This window comes from Chinchilla lanigera, unplaced genomic scaffold (genome assembly GCF_000276665.1).
Source record: "Chinchilla lanigera isolate Chin_1 unplaced genomic scaffold, ChiLan1.0 scaffold00055, whole genome shotgun sequence".
In the NCBI taxonomy this organism is placed as follows: Eukaryota; Metazoa; Chordata; class Mammalia; order Rodentia; family Chinchillidae; genus Chinchilla; species Chinchilla lanigera.
In genome coordinates, this window is record NW_004955456.1 from 14,839,691 (window position 1) to 14,858,985 (window position 19,295).

The following is a 19,295-nucleotide window of genomic DNA, read 5'->3' on the forward strand; positions in this document are numbered from 1 at the left end:
AATGCAGGCCAGAGGAAGATTCAAAGATGGTGGCAGGAAAGGGCAACAGCCTAGGAATGCAGGCAGCTCTAGGAACCGGAAAAGCCGGGGAGCTGATCTTCCCTCCAGGAGCCTCCAGAAGGAACCAGCTCTGTTGATACCTTGATTTCAGAAATTCTGACCTCTAGAACTGGTAGATAATAGACGTGTTTTTTGAGCCACTAAGCGTGTAAACATTTGTTGCTGCAGCCACTAGGAAATGAATACACCCCTCCCAGGTGTTTTGCAGGTTGTACCCCTTCATCCTCATCAGAGCCCTCTCAGGTGGGCACATTCTCCAGTCTCCAGCCCAGAGACCAAATGCCCACAGAGGTGATGGGCATCAGAGATGGTACAATTTAATTTGAAGTGTCCCCCAGTGACTTGTGTATTGAAGTCTTGATCCCCAGTGCAGTGCTGTTCAGAGGTGGGGCATAGACAGGTGATTGGATCACGAGGACACTGGGCTCATTAATAGATTAACCCACTGACGAGTTCATAGCCCAGTGGGCTGTTAGGTGGTGAGGCCCGGTGGTAGGTAGTAGGGGTATGCCTTGGAAAGATCCATCTTGTTCTCAACCCCTTCCTCTGCTGGGCTCTTTCCCTCTCACTCTACTGCCTGGATGCCATGAGGTGAGCAGCTTTCCTCCACCACGCCACTCCACCGTGACATTTCCGCAGCGGATCCATGAGGCCATGGACTGGGACCTCTGAAACCGTAAGCCATAGTAAACCTGTCCTCCCCCAAGCTGTGAGGGCCAGGCATTTTGTCCTAGCAGTGGAAGGGTGACTAACACTTTGAGTGACTTGTCCAAGGTCACACAGCGAGTAAGAAGAGCTGAGATTTGAACCCATGAAGTCTGCCTTCAGTGCTTTCTTCCTTCAACAAGGTGCCCTGCAGGTTTGGGGAGCTCAAAGTCACCTCTTAGGCATCCTGGTGGTCCCCAGTAGCTCTCTCCATTTCCAGGTGGCCCCTGCATTTTGAAAGTGGCCCTTGGAGTCCTTGGATTCATGATTTACCAAGCATTGGTGTCTTTTGTGCTTCAAGATCCCCAGGTGGGGGAGATGGAAGGTCCTACCTGCTAGGGTAGGATCTTGGTGGCACTCTATATAGGACAGGGGTTTGACTCATCAGGGTCTAGATGGAGGTGACCAGCCATTTACAGAGGAGCTTATGTTCCCTCAGGAAATCACAGCCCTGCCCACGGGCTCTCAGGAACCTTACAGAGCCACCCCACCCACCTCCTACCCCATATGTGTCTGTGTCTGTATCTGACTGTCTGTCAGTGCTGGAGACAGGCTGTCAGATCAACGCAGAGCTCGAACTCATGATCCTCCTGTCACCTGGAAACTGGGTCCTAACACCTGAATGTCCTAATGCTACAAAGAATCAGTACCACAACTCGACTCTTTGTGTCTTTGATGAGAGATTTCAGACACGACATGCAGCCGTCGCATAGATTATAGGTAGGGCTTACTGTAAAATGGACGGATTTTCAGGGAGAGAAAGGAGAATACACCTTCAAGCATGACAGGCAGTGCCAAAGCTGCAGCGGTGCTAAATGAGGCCCCAGGTTACATTTATATGCTAAACTGGGTCTTTCAAGAAACATTCTCTCCTTCCTCTGAGGTCATTGCTCCTGTAAGAGGAAAGTGGGCTCTGGTGACCCCTAGGGCCCTGTTTACTCCCAAACTGGAAGGTTCCTGTTTAGTTCTGAGACCTGGAGGTTCTCCCAGCCCCTCGCCCATGGGCCTTATCAGCTCACGCAGAGGAGTCTCCATTGTCTGGGGCTAAAGTTTGAAACTGCAGTCTTGTGTGAATTTTACCTCTGGCTAATGATGAAGCAAAGGAAAAGGGGGAGATCACGTTTTGGTTGTTTTTCAATTTGCCTCTAGCTGCCTGTCTCATTAGCTACTTGGCCGGCTAATGTCTAACTTTCTGCCTAAGGCTCCTGCCTCAGCCTCCCAGAGTGCTGGGATGACAGGTGTGCACCACCACGCCTCCTCTTTGCCCAGTTTAGAGCCATGTCACGCTCCCCCCACCTGCCATCCCTGGCCCAGATTCCACAGGGCCTAGCGAGCCTCAACCCCCGACCCAGTGGGGTCCACTCTGGTCAGAGCCAGGGCAAGGCCCCCTACTGCACTGTCTGGCTCTCCGCTCTCCCTGCTTTCTCAGGAGACCCCAGCTGGCCTCCCTCTTCGGACAGGCCACCCCAGCCCGAGTCTCCTGTGCCCCTGACCTCAGCCCCATCACGCTCTGCAGCCCCTTCCTCCCTAAGCGGCCAGCCTCCCTGCAAACCCACCTCTCTGCCTAAAAATAGCTCTTTGGCCCTGCTCCCTCCCTCCCAGGCTCCTGCTGATTTTAATATTCTCCCAGCCGGCTCAGTGCCAGGGGCAGGCGGGCCCAGGCAGGCCCAGGCCGGTAATTAGGTTAACTCTGTCCCAGCCTGGAGGCTGCAGGGCCCAGGGCTGGGTGGGTAGAGGGACCAGAAATGTTCCTTTCACAGGCAGGGGGGGGACTCTGTGTGACGTGTGGTGTGTGTCACTGGGTGTATGCTATGTGTTGTGTGTGTGTGTTGTGTACCTGTCCATGTGTGATGTGTGTGGGGTGTTTCTGTGCATATATGTGATGTGTGGCGTAGTGTTGTGTGTGGCACAATAGTGAGTGTGTGTGGTGTGTCTGTGCTTGGTGTGTGCTGTGTACGTGTGCTGTTTATGTGTATGTGTTCACATGTGTATGATACTTGTGTGTTTGCTATGTGCATGGCTGTTGTGTCAGCTTCCTGTTGCTATAACAAAATACCTAAGATCATCAATTTACAAAGAGAAAGGGTTTATTTTGGTGGTGCCAGCCCAAGGTCAGGAGGCCCCATGGCTCTGGGTCTCTAGACAGAGCCATACATCAGGGAAAAGAAAACCACTCACCTCATGACCCAGGAACTGAAAATCCAGACAGGAAGAGGAAGAGACCAGGATCCCACGGTCCCCTTCAGGGACCCTAGGACGCCTTCTAGGCCCTACTTCTGACAGGTTCCACCACCTGCCCATAGCGCCATGCTGAGGGCCATATGTGTCACACACAGGCCTTGAGGACCCTTGTCCACACCACAGCAGCTGTAGATGTGTTGGGTGGGCGCATGTGTGCTGTGTGCATGGGGGTGGTGGGGGAATGAGTGTTGGGGTGGGCTCTGGAAGTAATGGCCACAGTCACCAATGCACCCAGGCTGGGTGGGGCTTGAGACAAAGACCTGGCTCAGAAAAGAGAGGGGCAGGTGGGACCCTCCAGAGTCCCTGCTGCTGCCACCTGTTTAGAGCAAATCCTAGAGGTGGCTGTGCAGAAAAGCATCTTGTCCCTGCCCAGAACCGTCCATGCGCCCCCTCCTAGCACCCCAGGAGGCCTCTGAGGAAGGACGTTCACCCTGCGAAGGAAATGTGACAGCCATCAGAATCAAAATGGAGTCACTTGTGTCAACCCTCACAAAAAGTGAACAAAGCCGGGAGGTTGGGAAGGAAGGGTTACATGATAGCGAATGTCACAAAAGACCCTGCCAGAACCACAAGCTTGAACAAAAGTTCCATAAGGACATCTGCCCAGCAACCATCTGCTCAACCTTGGACTGACGACACTCCTGTCATTAATCACTGGGGCCTCAGACTATTGTTTCAAAACATTCCGTGAAATCCTCCTCATTTTCCCCTTTGAAAACTGCCCCCTTGCCTCAGCCTCTTTGAATAGGTCCGCAGCTCACGCTGACACGTGTTCTCCGATTGCGATGCTCTGCTATTCCTCAATAGCATTTTCTAAAAGTGGCACTAGAGCCTGAACCCAGAGTCTTTGGGCTGATCCACATTCCAGCCATTTTTTTTTTTTTTTTTTTGAGTTAGGGTCTTTCTAAATTGCTCAGGATGGGCTCCAACTTGTGATCCTCCCGCCTCTGCCTCCCAGACTGCTGGGACCTGTAGGCATACGCCACCACATCCAGCTAATAGCAGGTTCCTGGGGGAATCTCGGTCTCACTTTTCAGACTGCCCGCCCCAATAACACATGGGAAAGCAGAGAAGAGCAGCCTCACCAGCCATGAGCCCAAAGTGAGCCCTACGTGGCAGCCGGGCCCTCATTGCGTGGTGCTCTGCTTAGGAGCCTGCTGGACCTGCTGTGAGGTGGAGGCAATTAGCAAACTGAACCTCAGAGTCAGAAGGGACCTGGCCTGCAGCCCCCGCCCAGGGTCAGTAGCTTGGCATTGAAGGGGATGGGACTGTCCCAACAGGCATGGGGAGGGGACACCAACTCAGTGTTGGGAAGTTCTGGCCACAGAGCAGCGCGGCACCAGGCCAGGTTCCTCCACTGGTTACCAGCAAGAGTTAGCCATACCTCTTCAGAAATGTGCCAGACCAGCATGTGGAACCATCCACATCCCAGATGGTGCTGCTTAGGACAAAGCTCAGCCAGGTGTGGTGGTACACAGCTGTGTACCAGCTCCCAGCACCCTGGGAGGCTGAGGCAGGAGGATCACAAGTTTGAGCCCAATCTGGGCAACTTAGCAAGCCACTGTCTCAAATTTCTTATAAAAAAAAAAAAAAAACTTTTTGCCAGGCATGGTGGCACACACCTGTAATCCCAGCATTTGGGAGGCTGAGGCAGGAGGATCACTGCAAGTTTGAGACCAGCCTGAGCCACAAAGTGAGCTTAAGGCCAACCTGAACTGCATAGTGAGACCCTGTCTCAAAAAGACAAAAACAAAACAAAACTTTTTAAAGGACTGGGGATGTAGCTCAGTGAAATGCCCTGGGTTCAATCCCCAGGGCCCCAAAAGTGGGAGAAGAAGGAAGAGGAGGAGGAGAGGAAATAACCAGAAGAAGGGGACGAAGAAGAGCAGGAAGAAAATATTAAGGCTTAGAGCAAATAGGAGCAGTTGCGAAGAGTTAAAGCGCATAGCCACACAGAAGGCGCTGGGTGGGGCAAAGCTGAGGAGATAGAACATGAATTACCCAAGCTGCGTCATAAATGGCACCGTTCCGAACTATGGATCTGACTCCATGCTTCGCAGTGCGGCAGAGCCCTCCGGGGGAAGAGGCTAGTGGGGCTGGAGTAATCCAGGACATCCTAGAAGCACTCACTGAGGCCCAAGAGGAGGCCCCCTCACCCTAGATCCCAGAGCTTGTTTGTTTGTTTTGCAGCGCTGGGGACTGAACCCAGGGCCTTCACGCTGAACTACATTCCCAGCCCTTGTTCATTTTTTAATTTTGAGACAGAGTCTAGCAAAATGGCTAAGTTGCCTGGGCTGAGCTTGAATTTTGATCCTCCTGCCTCAGCCTCCCAGAACACCAGGAGGTAGGCATGTGCCACCCTGCCCAGCCAGATCCCAGACTTTTGCCCCTTATTCTCTTGCTGAGGGCTCTGAGCAAATTGCTTAGCCTCTCTGATTAGGACTCAGCTCTGCACCAGTGAAATGGAGAGGATAATTCCCATTTCCCGGGCTTGGCAAAAAGATTAACTATGCAAAGCACACAGTTCCAGTGGGTGCTCAATAAATGGACACTCTCCTGTGACCTTGCTCACTTGGGGGCCAGGGTCTTCAGTGCCAAGAGGAAGGCGCGGCCAGGCAGGGGCAGGAAGGGACGCTGCAGGAGGGACGCGGAAGACAAAGATCCTGGGCCGGCTGGTGGAGCGTCAGGAAGGGACTGTACCGCGCGCCTTCAGGGCCAGGTCGCAGGGCCTTTGTCTTCTGAGCTGGCCTCTGACTCCAGGAGCGAACTCAGCCCCTCAGCCCCTGGAGAAGCCATTAGGACAGGGCCGGCTGGGACAAGAGGAGGCTTTGGGTCGTGTGGAATTCACCACACCAGAGGTCTAGCACCCACGCATGCGCACACGCGGCCCCAAGCGCTGTCCCTGTCCCTGTCCCACATTCGCAGCCTGTGCCATGCCCTCCGGGCGCCCTGTCCCCGGAACACAGCAGCCCGAGCGGGCAGGCCCAGGGCACAGTCCAGGAACCACCCCTTCCGCAGCTCCCACCCCAGCCCAGTACACCCCGCCCCCCACCGCCTCCCCGTGCTCCCTTGGGACCGAATGGCGTCTGGAGGATCCCTGCGAGGTGCACTCACACGGAAGGTGGCTTCCTACAGCTCAGGGGGGCCGCTGGACAGTTAGGGAAGGCCTCTGGAGCACATGGAGCCCAGGCTAGGACTCCATGAAGGAACCCTCAGTCAGTCTGCTCCTACCTCTGGGTACCCCGGGCTCGGTCCGTGTGGGTCTGGCCGGCCATGCCAGCTCTGTCTGTCCCAGGGTCTAGGTACGGGTGGGCACAGTTGTGCGTGGATGTTCACGCGTGAGTGCCTGTGTTTATGTAAGAGTGCGTGTTGTGTATGGAGGAGCCACACACATGTAGTATGTGGCTTAGGATTGGTCGTGCACAAGCAAAGCGGGGGTAGGTGCTCGTGGACGTCCAGGTGGGACGGGTGGATGCAGCGCTTTGTGGGGCACAGAGGGACATGGGGGGAGCATTGTGTGGGACTCTGCATGCAGTGTTGAGATGAGACACGTGTCAGACGTGTGTGTGTGCGCGCGCGCGCGTGTGGAGTGTGGATGTGTGCGGTGGATTCAGGTGACGAATCTGTTCTGCTGGCAGACGGTGCTGAAGAGGAAACTAGGTCACCTCCTCCTAGGCAGCCTCAGCTGCCATCTCTGCTGTCTTTGCTCCTTGCCTGCCCTGTCCTCGGCGGGGACGTGAGGACCTAGGTGTGTGTTCCACGGCTCCAAGAAAAGGCCGTTGTGCGCTCTTTATGGGCGAGGGGCCCCAGGCCAAGAACCTGGACACAGGAGGTGCCCAGCACGGGACAGCATGGCACATGTGCAGGTGGTGCCTAGGGGGCCTGCCAAGGGAGGACAGAGGTGGCCCGGGCCCCGGTCACAGGTGAAGGACCAGGGCCACCCTCATCCCTCTGCCCTCTGCCCCACATTCCGCTTTGTCCCTACGCTATCTTCTCACACCTTCCCTCCACCCTAACCTTCTCTCTCGGGCATTTTAAAAAATAACCAATGAACTAACCAACTCATTAATTTTGGTGGCACTGAGGACTGAACTCAGCGCTTTCACAGTGAGCTACAGCGCCAGATCTTTTTAATTTTTTTTTTATTTTTGAGACAGACTCTTGCTAAGTCACTAAGCTATCCAGGCTGGGCTCAAACTTGTGATCCTCCTGCCTCAGCTTCCCAGAGTGCTGGGAGTAAAGATGTGCACCACCGCGCCTGACTATCTTTGAAATTTTTTATTGAGAAACACACAGAAAGTGTAGAAATCTCACTTTCACAGCCAAATGCATTGTCACTGATTGAGCACACCCCTGTGCCCGGCATCCACACCAAGAGACAGAACATATCTGCCACCCTGCTCCCTTCCTGTCACCTCCACCAAGGACAGCCACTGTCCTGACTCATCACACCGCAGATGAGTTCATCTGTGGTCACCGTCACCCCAGCGCCTGAATCCCTGCCCCATGCCAGAAACAGCTTCAACTCTCCACAAGCCCTGGGAGACGAGGAGGACGCTGCAAGGCGCTAACCCTGTCCCCAAAGCTAGCAGGCAAAAGACGAAGGTCACACATGCCTGTCAGGGCCACATAGCCCCCACCTGATGGATTTCTGGCCAAGTTCCCCGGCTCAAGCTTGTAAAAGACCCTCTGCCTAGACACAACTTGATGAGAAATAATTGACTCTGTGTGTGTGTGTCTGTGTGTCTGTGTGTCTGTGTGTCTCTCTGTGTGTTGGAGCAAAGTCAGCTGCTACAGCAAATAAACCCCAAAATTTGAGGGGTTAATTCCAATTTTTGTTCAGTACTGGGGATCAAACCCAGGGACATTCTACCACTGAGCTATATCCTCAGCCCTTTTTATTTTTTATTGTGAAACAGGCTCTTGCTAAATTGCCCAGGCTGGGCTCAAACTTGTGATCATCCAGCCTCAACCTCCCAAGTGCTGGGGTTACAGACTGGCACCACCACGCCTGGCTCTGACTTATTTCTCGTTTTCTAGCAGTCCTGGTGGGCAGGCAGCGCACCTAGGCATGACGATTCAGGGACCAGCCTCCTACGAGCGTGTGGCCCACAGGACAAGAGCAAGTAGAGGGCTCACGTGCCTGCTGGGTGGCTTTTCCAGAAGGTCACCTCCGCTTCTGTTGCATGGTGAGACTTTGTCAAATGGCCCTATCTCTGCACAGCAAGTAGCACTGGGAGATGTAGGCCTCTGACACGCTAATCACCTCGACAACTCCACTCTCAGACTTTGAGGGGAGGAAGGACACTGTCCCTTTGTCCTGGCAGGCAGAGTTCACTGACTGAATGCCTCATTCACTTATTCACTTGAGTGAATTCTCATTCATTCAGTTGCAAATTCATTCAAGAATTTATTCAACTCGTTGCCCAGGGCCATTCCGGATAGGTGGCTAAGGGCAAGTCCTGGGACACTGACCCTCAGTACTCTCATCTGTAAGATGGGACAACAATCCCCACCTCCTGGGCTCACTGTGAGGGTTAGAGGTCACGAGAACCAGGCACAATCGCTGGAATAAAGCACTTCTCAGAGACGCGCTCTCTGTCACCTCCAGGCCCAGGCTGGGAATGGCCCGGAGTCAGCTGCAGACTTGATCCCTAGAATGATCTTAGGCCCTGGACGGGGCTGAACTACTAGAAGGGTGAGAGGCTCCCTCAGGGTGGGAGGAAGCCCCATGTGAAGCAATAAGGCAGAAGCAGGCAGAGCCCACAGGCTCTGCATGCAGCGGCCTCCCCTGCTATCCACCCCGAGACCCTCCACTCCCTGGTCCTGGGAATCCGAAGCCTTCCAGGCCTCCTAATGAAAGCAGTGCTTAACCCAGGGCGCGGCGCCTCTGATGGATTTACAGGAGGAGGGCAGGGGAGGCAAGCAGGGGAGCCCGCGCCTCTGCTCATTTTTTATTAAAGATCTGCTTCAAGGTCAGCCCTGCCCGCCTGCCACAAGGGACTCCTCAATTTCCCAGGCCGTGCAGGGAGAGCTGTGTGCTGGGAGGAGGGGCAGGAACCGAGAGGAAGAGACAGGTGGGCTGAGCAGAGAGAGGTGCAGAGGGGAAGAGCCAGTGTGAGGCCCGGTGGGCCCCAAACACAATCTGTGCCCAGTAGGGCTCTGGGCATTGTTGGGGGAACAAGGAGACCGACCAACAAGGGTGAAGGCGGACAGGATCAGACCTGGACAGGGCAGGAACTCAGGGCCCAGTCTGTCACTCTCCAGATATCAGACACCAGATTACCACTGGCCCTGCAGCCACATCACCAACCCTTCCAGGTGCTGCTGGACAGGGCTAATGATTAGGAAAACAGCCCTTGCTCAGCAGCTCCTAAGAGCCACAGAGACAGGTGTTATTGATGCCCCATTTGACAGGTGAGGAAACTGAGGCTCGGTGGAGCTTAAATGACTGGCCCAACTCCACACAGCTAATAAGCAGCGATTCTGGTGTTAAGGCCTGGGTCTGACTCCAAGCCCTACTACCCTGACACATCCTCCTCACCCTCTGGACCTGGCCCTGGACTCTCCCTACAGGGGGACCTCTGGAATTTGCTCCTGCAGGACATTTTAAGGTGTTACCCCACCTCCATCCCTCTTGCATGGAGAGGAATGGCTATACCTTCAGAAGTCTATGGCCAGCCTTTATTTTTTGCCACTAGGAATGGAACCCAGGACCTTTGCACTGAGCTACATCCCCAGCCCTTTTTATGTTTTATTTTGAGACAAGGTCTAGCTAAGTCAACCAGCCTGGCCTCAAACTTGTGATCCTCCTGCCTCAGCCTCCCAGGGTGCTGGGATTACAGGTGTGCAGCATCACATCCAGTTTCACTCACTCGTTTTTGCTTGTTGGAGAGTCAGCAAGTCCAGGTGGCCTCGGACTGTCAACTCTTGCCTCTGTGCCCTGGTGGCTTTGCACAAAGTCCACTGGAGTTGACGTTCACAGGATTATTTTTATCTTCCAGGCCTTTCTGTCCAGTGAAATTAGGATCAAGCAATAACTAAACGCCTACTGTGTGCCCCATGCAGGGTGCTTGGCAAATGTACTCTGGCAGCTCAGGCCTGAACCTGCCATCCTCCTGCACCTTACCCACATGTCACAAGAGTGTCAGTGTGTGTCGGTGGGGAGGGAGAGGAGGACAGGGATTGGCAAGTGAACGTGGGGAGCCTGACAGCACCTGACAGTGGTGGGGGGAGTCAGCTCATGGGGCTCACAGGGTAGGGAAGAGCTGGGACCAGAAGCAGATGCTCTGGGGAGCATGCGTAGGGGTAGGCTGACCACTGAGAAGAGCCTCAGTAGGTGCAGTGGGCTACAAGCCTCAGTCCGTTTTCTGCCGGTGTAACAGAATAATGAGAATGAGTGATTGCAAAGAATAGAGGTTAGCCAGTCACGGCGGTACACACATGTTATCCCAGTAGTCTGGAAGGCTGAGGCAGGAGGGTGACAAGTTTGAACCCAGACAGGGCAATTTAGTGACTTAGTGAGCCCTATCTCACAGTTTTAAAAAAGAGCTGGGGATGTAGCTCAGTGCAAAGGCCCTGGGTTCAAGCCCCCAAACTACAGAGGGGAAGGGACAAAAATAGTCAGTCAGTGACTTCTCTTCCTTTCCTTTAGAACAATTACTCTTAGAGCTGAACCAAGTGAGCAGTAGGAGCACCTTGGACAGGCCCAAGCCTACCTAGAGAGGAAGACAGATTGAGCTGAGCCCAAACCCCTAGCCATCCCCACCAGGCCCCAGACATGTGAGTAAAGGTGTCCTGGACCCTTTAACCCACAGCCCACCCATTAGCTGAAAACCACCAAGGACCTGATTGCTAGGTATTTGTGCAACCACCTAGCCAGGCCCAGCACAAATTCCTAACCCACAACCTTGTGAGATACAGCAAAAAGGTAGTTGTTTCAAGTTCATTCAGTTTTGGAGTGTTTGTTACACAGCACTAGATAACCATTGCAGCAGGTCTGGGTGAAGTTCGGGCACCCACACTTCTAACAAGCACTGAGTCAATTCTCATGCACAGGGTCATGGAAACACCTTGAGAAGCACTAGAAGAAAGCAGCCACCTCCAAGCCAACGCCCTCTAGGTAGGTGTCTATATCACATCGTATGGAAAAAGACAAGGCAAGCTGGAGTAGATATTTTGGGGAAGAGGAAGAGGAAGATAGAGACAGAGACAGACAGACAGGGAACAGTTTGAAGGCAGAAATATAAAATCAGACAACTCAATACATCAAGCAATGATTCCTTTTTTCCTGGTGCTGGAGTTTAAGCTCAGGGCTTTCACACTGACCTACATCCCCAGTGTTTTTTATTTTTTATTTTGAGACAGAATCCCCATAAGTCACTACGTTGCCTGGACAGGGCTCAAACTTGGATCTTCCTACCCCAACCTGCTACAGTGCTGTGACTACAGGCTCTCACCAGCACACCTGGCTCAAGCAATGATTTGTGCCTCTTCTGTGGTGGTACAGGAGATACAGAGCTGGATATGACCCAGGCCTGCTTGGTGGAGCTCAGGATCTAGACACAAAATAGCATCGGGGGACCCAGAGCTGGGGCAGGGCTGATTGTGGGGTCAGGGCACTGTAAGCCACTCTCCCAGCTTGGGCTGTCTGGCGAGGGAAGGATGCCCGCCTGGCCTGGCCTCCCATCACAGGTCTCTCCTGCTCTTGCCACTGGGTCAGGGGGTCCCTGAAGGACTGAGCAGGCCCAGGACTAGGGGGCTGCCTGGAAGTGGTGTTCACCTGGGAGGTGGATGTGGAGGCACAAGAGGAAGCAGGAGAAGTGACATGGTGGGGGACAGCAAGTATATAGGGTACAGGGGGAAGGAGGGGGGTTGGGAGGTAGAAAATGCTGAACATAGGGACAGGTTGCGTGGAGTGTGTCTGGATGGGGGCAGGAAGAGCAGGCAGCACAAATTCATCCCAGACGCAGGGAACTAAGCCTGAATCCCTGACCCAAGACTCCTTCCCACTGCCTTATTCATGGCACTGACATTCCCACAATGCAAATGGCGGACTGTCTGATGGACCAATTTTGGCCAGTGAGACTAGAAGGAAGATGCATTGAGAAGAGGTTGAGGAAAGCGTTCAGAGCGGATGTCCAGCTATGAAATATTTATTGAGCATCTGCTTAGGAGCCAGAGCTGGGATGCAGCCATGAACAAAGTCCTTGGCCACACAGCGCCTACGTCGAGCATTCAAAGACAGAACTAACACAGCAGTTGGGTATAAGATGGGTGATAATAACATAAAAGTTAGGAAGAATCCTCCAAAAAGATAGGCAGATGGCCAGGACACACACAGAAAGATGCTCAGTGTCACTAAATGAGATGCTACTTCATGCCCGATAGGGTGGCTATTATTTCAAAAAAGGATATAAGGAAAAGAAAAGAAAATAACAAATGTTGGTGAAAATGTAGAGCAATGGGAGCACTGTGCATTGCTGATGGGATCTACACAAGGAAGCCACCGTGAAAACAATTCAGCAGTTCCTCAAAAAAATTAAATGTAGAATTAACATATGGCCCAGGAATTCCATTTCTGGGCATATACCCAAAAGAGTTGAAAGCAGGGACTTGGCCAGATATCTGTATATTCATGTTTGCAGCAGCATTATTCACAATGGCTAAAACACAGAAGCCACCCAACTATCCATCAACAGATGAATGGACCATAGTCTATCCACACAATGGAATATTATTCAGCCTTTAAAAAGAAGGAAATCCTGTCCTATGCCCCAGCATGGATGACCTGTGAAGGTCTTATGCTAAATGGAATAAGCCAGTTCCAAAGAGACACATGCTGCGTGATTCTACTTATAGGAGGACCCCAGAGCTGTCACATTTATAGAGGCACAGAGTAGAATGGTGTGTGCCAGGGCCGGAGGGAAAGAAGGAGGCGGAGTTAGTGTTTCAGGGATATGGAGTCTCAGCTTGGGAAGAAGAGCAAAGTCCTGGGGGTGGATGGTGACGACGACGGCACAACAATGTGAGTGTAATTAACACCTCTGAACTGTACACTGAGAGCAGTTAAAATGGTAAGTTTTATGTTATGCATATTTTATCACAATAAAAAAATGTTTTAAGAGGTTAAGAGGGGAAGTCTGTTGCGCAAGGAGACACTGCTTGATGTGGGAGGCCTTGGAAGGGTCCCTTGATCACCAGTCCTCTGAGAAAGATGTAGGTTCAGAGGGACAGGGAAGATAGGGGCGGGCACCAGGCGGGAGCGGAGCGTGAGGCCGGGCCCAGACAGGCACGCTGGGGCTGACTGAGGACGAGGGGAGAGCTCCGGGGGCTGAAGGTCTGCAGGGAGAAGGGAGGAAACGGGGGGCTCTGACTTGGAGACCAGACTGTGGGTCAAGACCCCAGGAGGAAGTGGACAACACCCTCCAAAGTCTAAGTGAAAAGGCGGTAGAGGTGCGGGTGGGGATCGGAGAATGGACCAAAGACATAATGGTGAGGCGCTACCACCACCCCTCAGCTTTAAGTCCTACAGGGCAGAAACCGAAAGTCAGAGCTGGACCAGAACTGCAGGAGGGGCCACTGGGCCAGGGCTGGAAAGGAACCCAGCTCGGGGAAGAGTCCAACTGCTCCCTCCTGCCATCGTCCATGCTGCTGGGGATGCCTGCCCTCGGGCGACCTCAGCAGGAGCCACAGCAGGGGCACCTGGGTGCAGAGGTCAGCCTCTCAAGGCCCAGGGCAGGGCAGAGGAGGGCAGAGAAACCAGCACAGGTGGTGCCACCATTTGTTGAAATGAGTAACACAAGAGTAGAAGCAGCTCTTCTGGAAATTTGGCAGGCTGGGCAGGGAAACCAAGGAAGAGGTCTATCCCCATCAGCCAAGGCAAGAGACTGGGGGGGAGCAGGACCGGTACTAACAGACAGCCACGCTCTCAGGGTTCCCCCATCGCTGGTGGAACAAGGCCCCCAGGTTTGCTTGAAGCCAGCCTGCACTCCCCAACACACACTGCCCATGCCCTCTCCCTGAAGCAGCTCTGACTGTAAAGCCCGGGAAACAGGGGCTGTAGAGACAGCGGAGGGAACGGCAGCAGCGCTGTGCCTGGCTGGCGCAGCCTTCCCAGGCACTGGCTCCAAAAAGACTCAAAGCCAAGGCTGGTCAGGAACCAAGTCAGTGTGGCAAGCAAGGTCTCAGGAAGGCAGCTTCATTTAAGGAATGAGACGGAGGATGCCACGTCCTTCCTCTACTCCTCTGCATACACCCAGCACACACCTCCAGCGAGGAGAAGCTGCAGCCCTCTGGGGCACCCCTCCCACCCCTTGATCTGCCTGCTCCCAGCTCTGCCTTGGGAGGCCCAGCAGAGGGGGCAGCTGACTGGTGCTCTGCCCACCCTCAGCCCCCGCAGATGAAATATTCATGCAGCCAGAAGGCAGAAGCCCAGCTGATGAGGATGCCTTCTGGGGGCTCCAGGGCTGCAGCAGCTTAGCCCACCCTTAACCTTTGTTCTGCAAACAGTGTGAGAATCCTAAACACACACACGCACATGCACATGCACACGTGCACGCACACACACACACACACACACTTCAAAGACAGGTTTGCAAGGAATCCTGGCAAAAGGAAGAGGGGAAGGGGAGGAGAGTACACACAGATGCAGACTCAAAGCCATGGATACAAAATCAGACACAGACTCAAAGCCACGCAGACTCACAACAAACACACTCAGACCCAAGCGCAGCACTGTGTCATACAAATTCTTCTTAAAATCTGAACTCTGAGGGCCAAAGATATAGCTCAGTGGCACAAGTGCCTGCCTGGGAAGGGCAGGGTCCTGAGTTCGATTCCCAGTACCAAAAAAAAATCTGAACCCCAAATTGGGTGTGGTGGTACACATCTGTAATCCCAGCGCTCTGGGAGGCTGAGGTGCCCGTCTTAGGGAATTTAGTAACTCAGTGAGACTCTATCTTAAAATAAAGGGGTTGGGGGTGTAGCTCAGTTGCCAAGGCCCTGGGCTTAATCGCCCGTACCTAAAAAGAAAAATCTGCATGCTTGTGTATCTGACTTGCCTTGCCCCTGTCCTATCCTTCCGACCTGTTCTGGACCTTCTAGCCCAGTCGCCTGATACAACCTTAAGGACACCTCTGGAGGGCGTGAAGCAGGGACCTGCACCTTCCTGGCTTCCACTAGGGAAATGTCTGGGGCTCCTAGAGCCCTCACTCCGGAACACCCTGCTTTTGGCCTGCTCGTTGAAGAGGCGAAAAGGGACAAGCTACCCAAAGTCACTCCAAGAGTAACCAAGTGGTGACTTGCACTCAGGACCCTATAGTCCCGACCCAGGAACGGGAAAGGCCTTTGTCCAACCTCCAGGAAACACGATGACAACGACGTCCTGGCGCTGTCCCATAGCCGGACCCCACCTGCGCAGTCCTGGTGAGGAATCTACATACCAAGTGATGTTCTCAGGTCCAAATTAATCTTGCTGGCCTCTTGCTTCTCTCAGGGCTAGCACGCATCTCCTGCAAGGGATGGGACACGCGTCCCATGAGACAACGTCCTGCTTGGACGCCTCGCCCCTCTCTTCCGCCGCGGGCGGCCCTCCAGACCTGCAGAGGGCGCTGTGAGTGCAAGGCGCTGTGCCACGCTAGCCAGCAGGCGGCCCAGGAGGCCGCATCGATGGTGGTGCGCTGTCCAGCATTTCAGCAATCGGCGGCGGCGCCCGCGGGGAGACGGAGGGCGCGGGGCTGCGGGGGCCGCGGAGCCGCCCGGCCGCGCTGAGCCAAGGAGGCGGCCAGGGCAAGCGGAGCCAGAGGGCCTGACTCCAGCGCCCAGCAGAGTGCGGCAGTCGGCAGGGAGGTGAGAGCCCCTGCTGGGGCGGGGGAATTTCCCAAAGGGACTGGGGCTGGGTTGAACCTCGGGCCTGGGGCCCCAGTCTGCAGGCCCCAGGGCAAAGGGTGGGCGTTGGAAAACTACTAAAGTGTTCGTCCGGGGGCTCGAGTCACCTGGGGAGCAGAGATGAGGAACGCTGTTCTTTTCACTGAGAGGGATAAAGAAAGTGAAAACCCCGCAGGCTCACAGGCAAGACCCTGGGACATACCTTACCATGCCTCTGGCCATCAGGATGCCAGGGAGGTTCCCCAACTGCAATCCAATTGCCCTCCTCCAACTGAGGAGAAGGACCTACCCCCCAGGGAAGGGAAAGCTAGATGGAGGGTCCCTGTGGAGATGCTAGTCACTGGCAGGGACAGAGGGAGCAGACCCCCACCTGGATGCTAGGCCTCTGTCCAGCAAGGGGTGCCCGCAAGGGGACAGTCTGGCCCCTTTCCCAGCTACCCAAACGCCCCTGGCGAAGCAGGAGTTGGCAACAAGAACTGGGTCTCACACGGGCTGGCATTTACTCTCACACTGGGAAACCGATGGAGAACACAGATGAGAAAATAGCCACTGGGAGTTTGGGAGGAGGGTTCTGGGCAACGTCTCTGGATGCCCAGGGAGAGTTTCTAGAGCCCAGAGTGGGCCCAGCCCCATGGCAAATTCCTGGTAGAGAGGAAGGCTGGGAAAAGAGATGCAGCCTCTCCCTTGCTGCCTCCTCCCCCTCCTTCTCAGGGCTCCTGACTGGACAGTGTCAAAGCCTCCTGCAGTTCCTGCTCCTGGCAGAAGGTCCACGGGGAGGAAAGAGCCAGGGAGAGCAAAAGAAAAGCACCAGCCCTGACCTGGTATCCAGTGTCTGTGTTCTGTCCCTGCCATAATCTCTCACTTCCCCTGGACCTCACTTACTCACCGCTCCCACCAAGGGGTGGGTTGGCCTTTTGTCCTATGTCAAGAGGAAAGGCAGGTACTTCAGTGGACAGCAGAACAGGGGCCAGAGAGTTCTGCTGTCCAGGGGGCATCTTAAGGTCATGGCCCCAGGTTGCAGCAGGATCCTCCTCAGCCAGAAATAGGGCCAAGTTGGCTAGAAAACTGCTCCCACACAACATCAGCTTTTTGCTTCTTTAACTTTATGCCCCATCCCACTTTCCTGTGAGGGGTGGAGGAGGAATTCTTGAAGAGTGACTAGAGAATGGATTGGGTTTCCAGAGGTGGGAGTCAGGAGTCACTGACTCTGAAGGCAGAGAGACATGGGAGCAAATCTAGGTTATGTGGCCTCATGTGAGCCACTTAAGCTTGTGAGCCTGGTTCTGCTGTGCAAAGGACACCCTTGAGATAATGGGTGGGAAGCTACTTTGAATCTGTAAGGTGCTGGACGGGTCCTGGTAAATAGAATAGGAGTAAGAATTGCTAAAGGAGGGCTGGGGATTTAGCTCAGCGGCAAAAGCGCCTGCCTGGCAAGCGCAAGGTCGTGGGTTCGGTTCCCGGTACCGGAGAAAAACCAAAAAAAAAAAACAAACAAACAAAAAAAAGAATTGCTAAAGGAGAAGCTGGATACAGTGGGAAGGGTTCAACCACGTTTGAAGTGCGTCTTTCTCTTCCCCGAGGAGGTGGACATTGGTGGAGGGCATCATACCAGGCTGTGTGTGGGGCACAGTGCTACAGTTGGCTCAGATAATCCTCACAAAAGCTCCCCAAGGAAGGCATCACTGTCCCTTTTCAGGGCTGAGAGACAAGGTTTGAGTGACTTTCCCAAGGTCATGGAACCACTCGAGCTACCTTCCCAGGGGCACAAGTGTTATTGACAACCTGTCTCAACTTCTTTATATCAAGGCCCAGTTAAATGCCAGTTTCTTGATTCATGGTGCCAGCTGCACAGGTGGGGAGCCTGAGGCATATGGGTGAGGATGTGCAGTGCAGTAAGGAGATGACTCTCCCAAGGTCACCCGGATATTTCAAAGTAGAAAGTGCTTTAAACTGAAAACTGGACACCCCCACTGCCACCCACCCTTGCCATTGTCCCACCTCCAAAGGGGAAGTCTGGGCCAGGTCCATTTGCTCACTACTGTTTCTGCATCCCACCGCCTCTGCCTGGCAGCTTCTTGCCTACCTTGGCAAGCTGGTGATGCCTCTTCCTTTCTAAGTGGCTAACCTCCATCCCCTGAATGGCCCATGGTCACAATCCACTGCCAGCACTGCCGGGGTCAGACGCTCTTGCTGCCTACATCTTCTCTACCCACATTTTACTGCTCCCAGGGACTAAGTAGTAGCTACTCCTATCTCAGAAACCAGCCAGGGGTGCTGATGAGAAGGTTAGGAGAGCCCAGCTTCTCTTCCTGAACTCCTGCACACACATACAAGCTCTCCTGTCATCCTCACAGAACCTGGTGCAAAACTGCTGCCGTCTTCCCTCCACATAGGAGTAAAGCAAGGCCTGGAAGTGTGGTGTTTTCCAAGGTCACAGAGCAAGGTCTTGGTGCAACCCAAGCCCACTGTCCTGGAGGCTAAGGTGGTTTCTGCAACACCACGCCATCCCTGCTTCTCCAGCTTTCCTGGGTGAGGGTCAGCCAGAGCACTACAGGCCAGTAGCAGTCATGGAAGTGGCATGCACTAGAGGAACTGTGCTCTAGAACAGAAGTCCAAGGACCTTCCTTCTAGGCGCAGTTCTGATCTTGGCTTCTTGTGCTCACCTCGGCAGCACATATACTGATCCTGGCTTTTTGTATGATCTTGAACATGTCCCTTCCCATCTCTGGGTCTGTGTCCCTGACCACAAGATGATAGGATTTGAGCAGATAGCCCCAAAGTTCCCATCAGCACCAAGATTTTAAGATCTCTCTACTCTAGGAAGCCTGTGTTTCTGTCAGCAGAGCTAGGAGTCACCTTGAATGTTTCAAGGTTTATTCCAGCTCAGATTTCAAATTCACCTGTCCCTCCCAATGACAGGTTTGGGGTAACTGAAAGGGAAAACCACTGGAGGAGTCCCGTAGCTCACGTGGGATCCCAGGACTCTAGCCGAGCCAAGATTATGTGTCTCCTGGCCCTGAGTTTAAATTGCCTCACAGAAGCACTGAAGATGCCTCACATCTCCCAGAGCTGCCCACCAGAGCCCAGGAGGCCCCTAGGACCCCCCAGTGCACAGGTGCAGAGTGGCAACAGGGGTGCAGGGACTGACACTGATTCGTGGAGTTTTGGGGAGAAGGGATTTTGCAACAGGTGGGGGTAGGCAACGAGGCCAGGTCAAGTGGGGAGGGCCGGCAACAACAGGAGCAACCCAATCAATGTTGAGTGAGTGCCTACTATTTTCCTTCAACCCCCTGACTTTCTGGAGAACCAGGAATTGGGGGGCAGGAAATAAGGGCGGAAAGAACCCAAAAGGGGAGCCCACTGGAGGGCAGGGGCTCAGGAACAGGTGGTGCTCAGAGGAG

The 19,295-nt window shown here is 54.0% G+C and overlaps 1 protein-coding gene across 1 annotated transcript in view; it reads left to right on the forward strand.

The window, feature by feature from the left end:
* The first annotated feature begins 15,696 nt into the window (after positions 1-15,696).
* The window catches only part of Srrm3 (serine/arginine repetitive matrix 3), a 58,929-nt gene continuing 55,330 nt past the window's right edge, over positions 15,697-19,295 (forward strand). The window contains exon 1 of the mRNA XM_005396897.2: positions 15,697-15,855. The gene's annotated coding sequence lies outside the window, so the exon portion shown is untranslated. The remainder of the gene's footprint in view (positions 15,856-19,295) is intronic.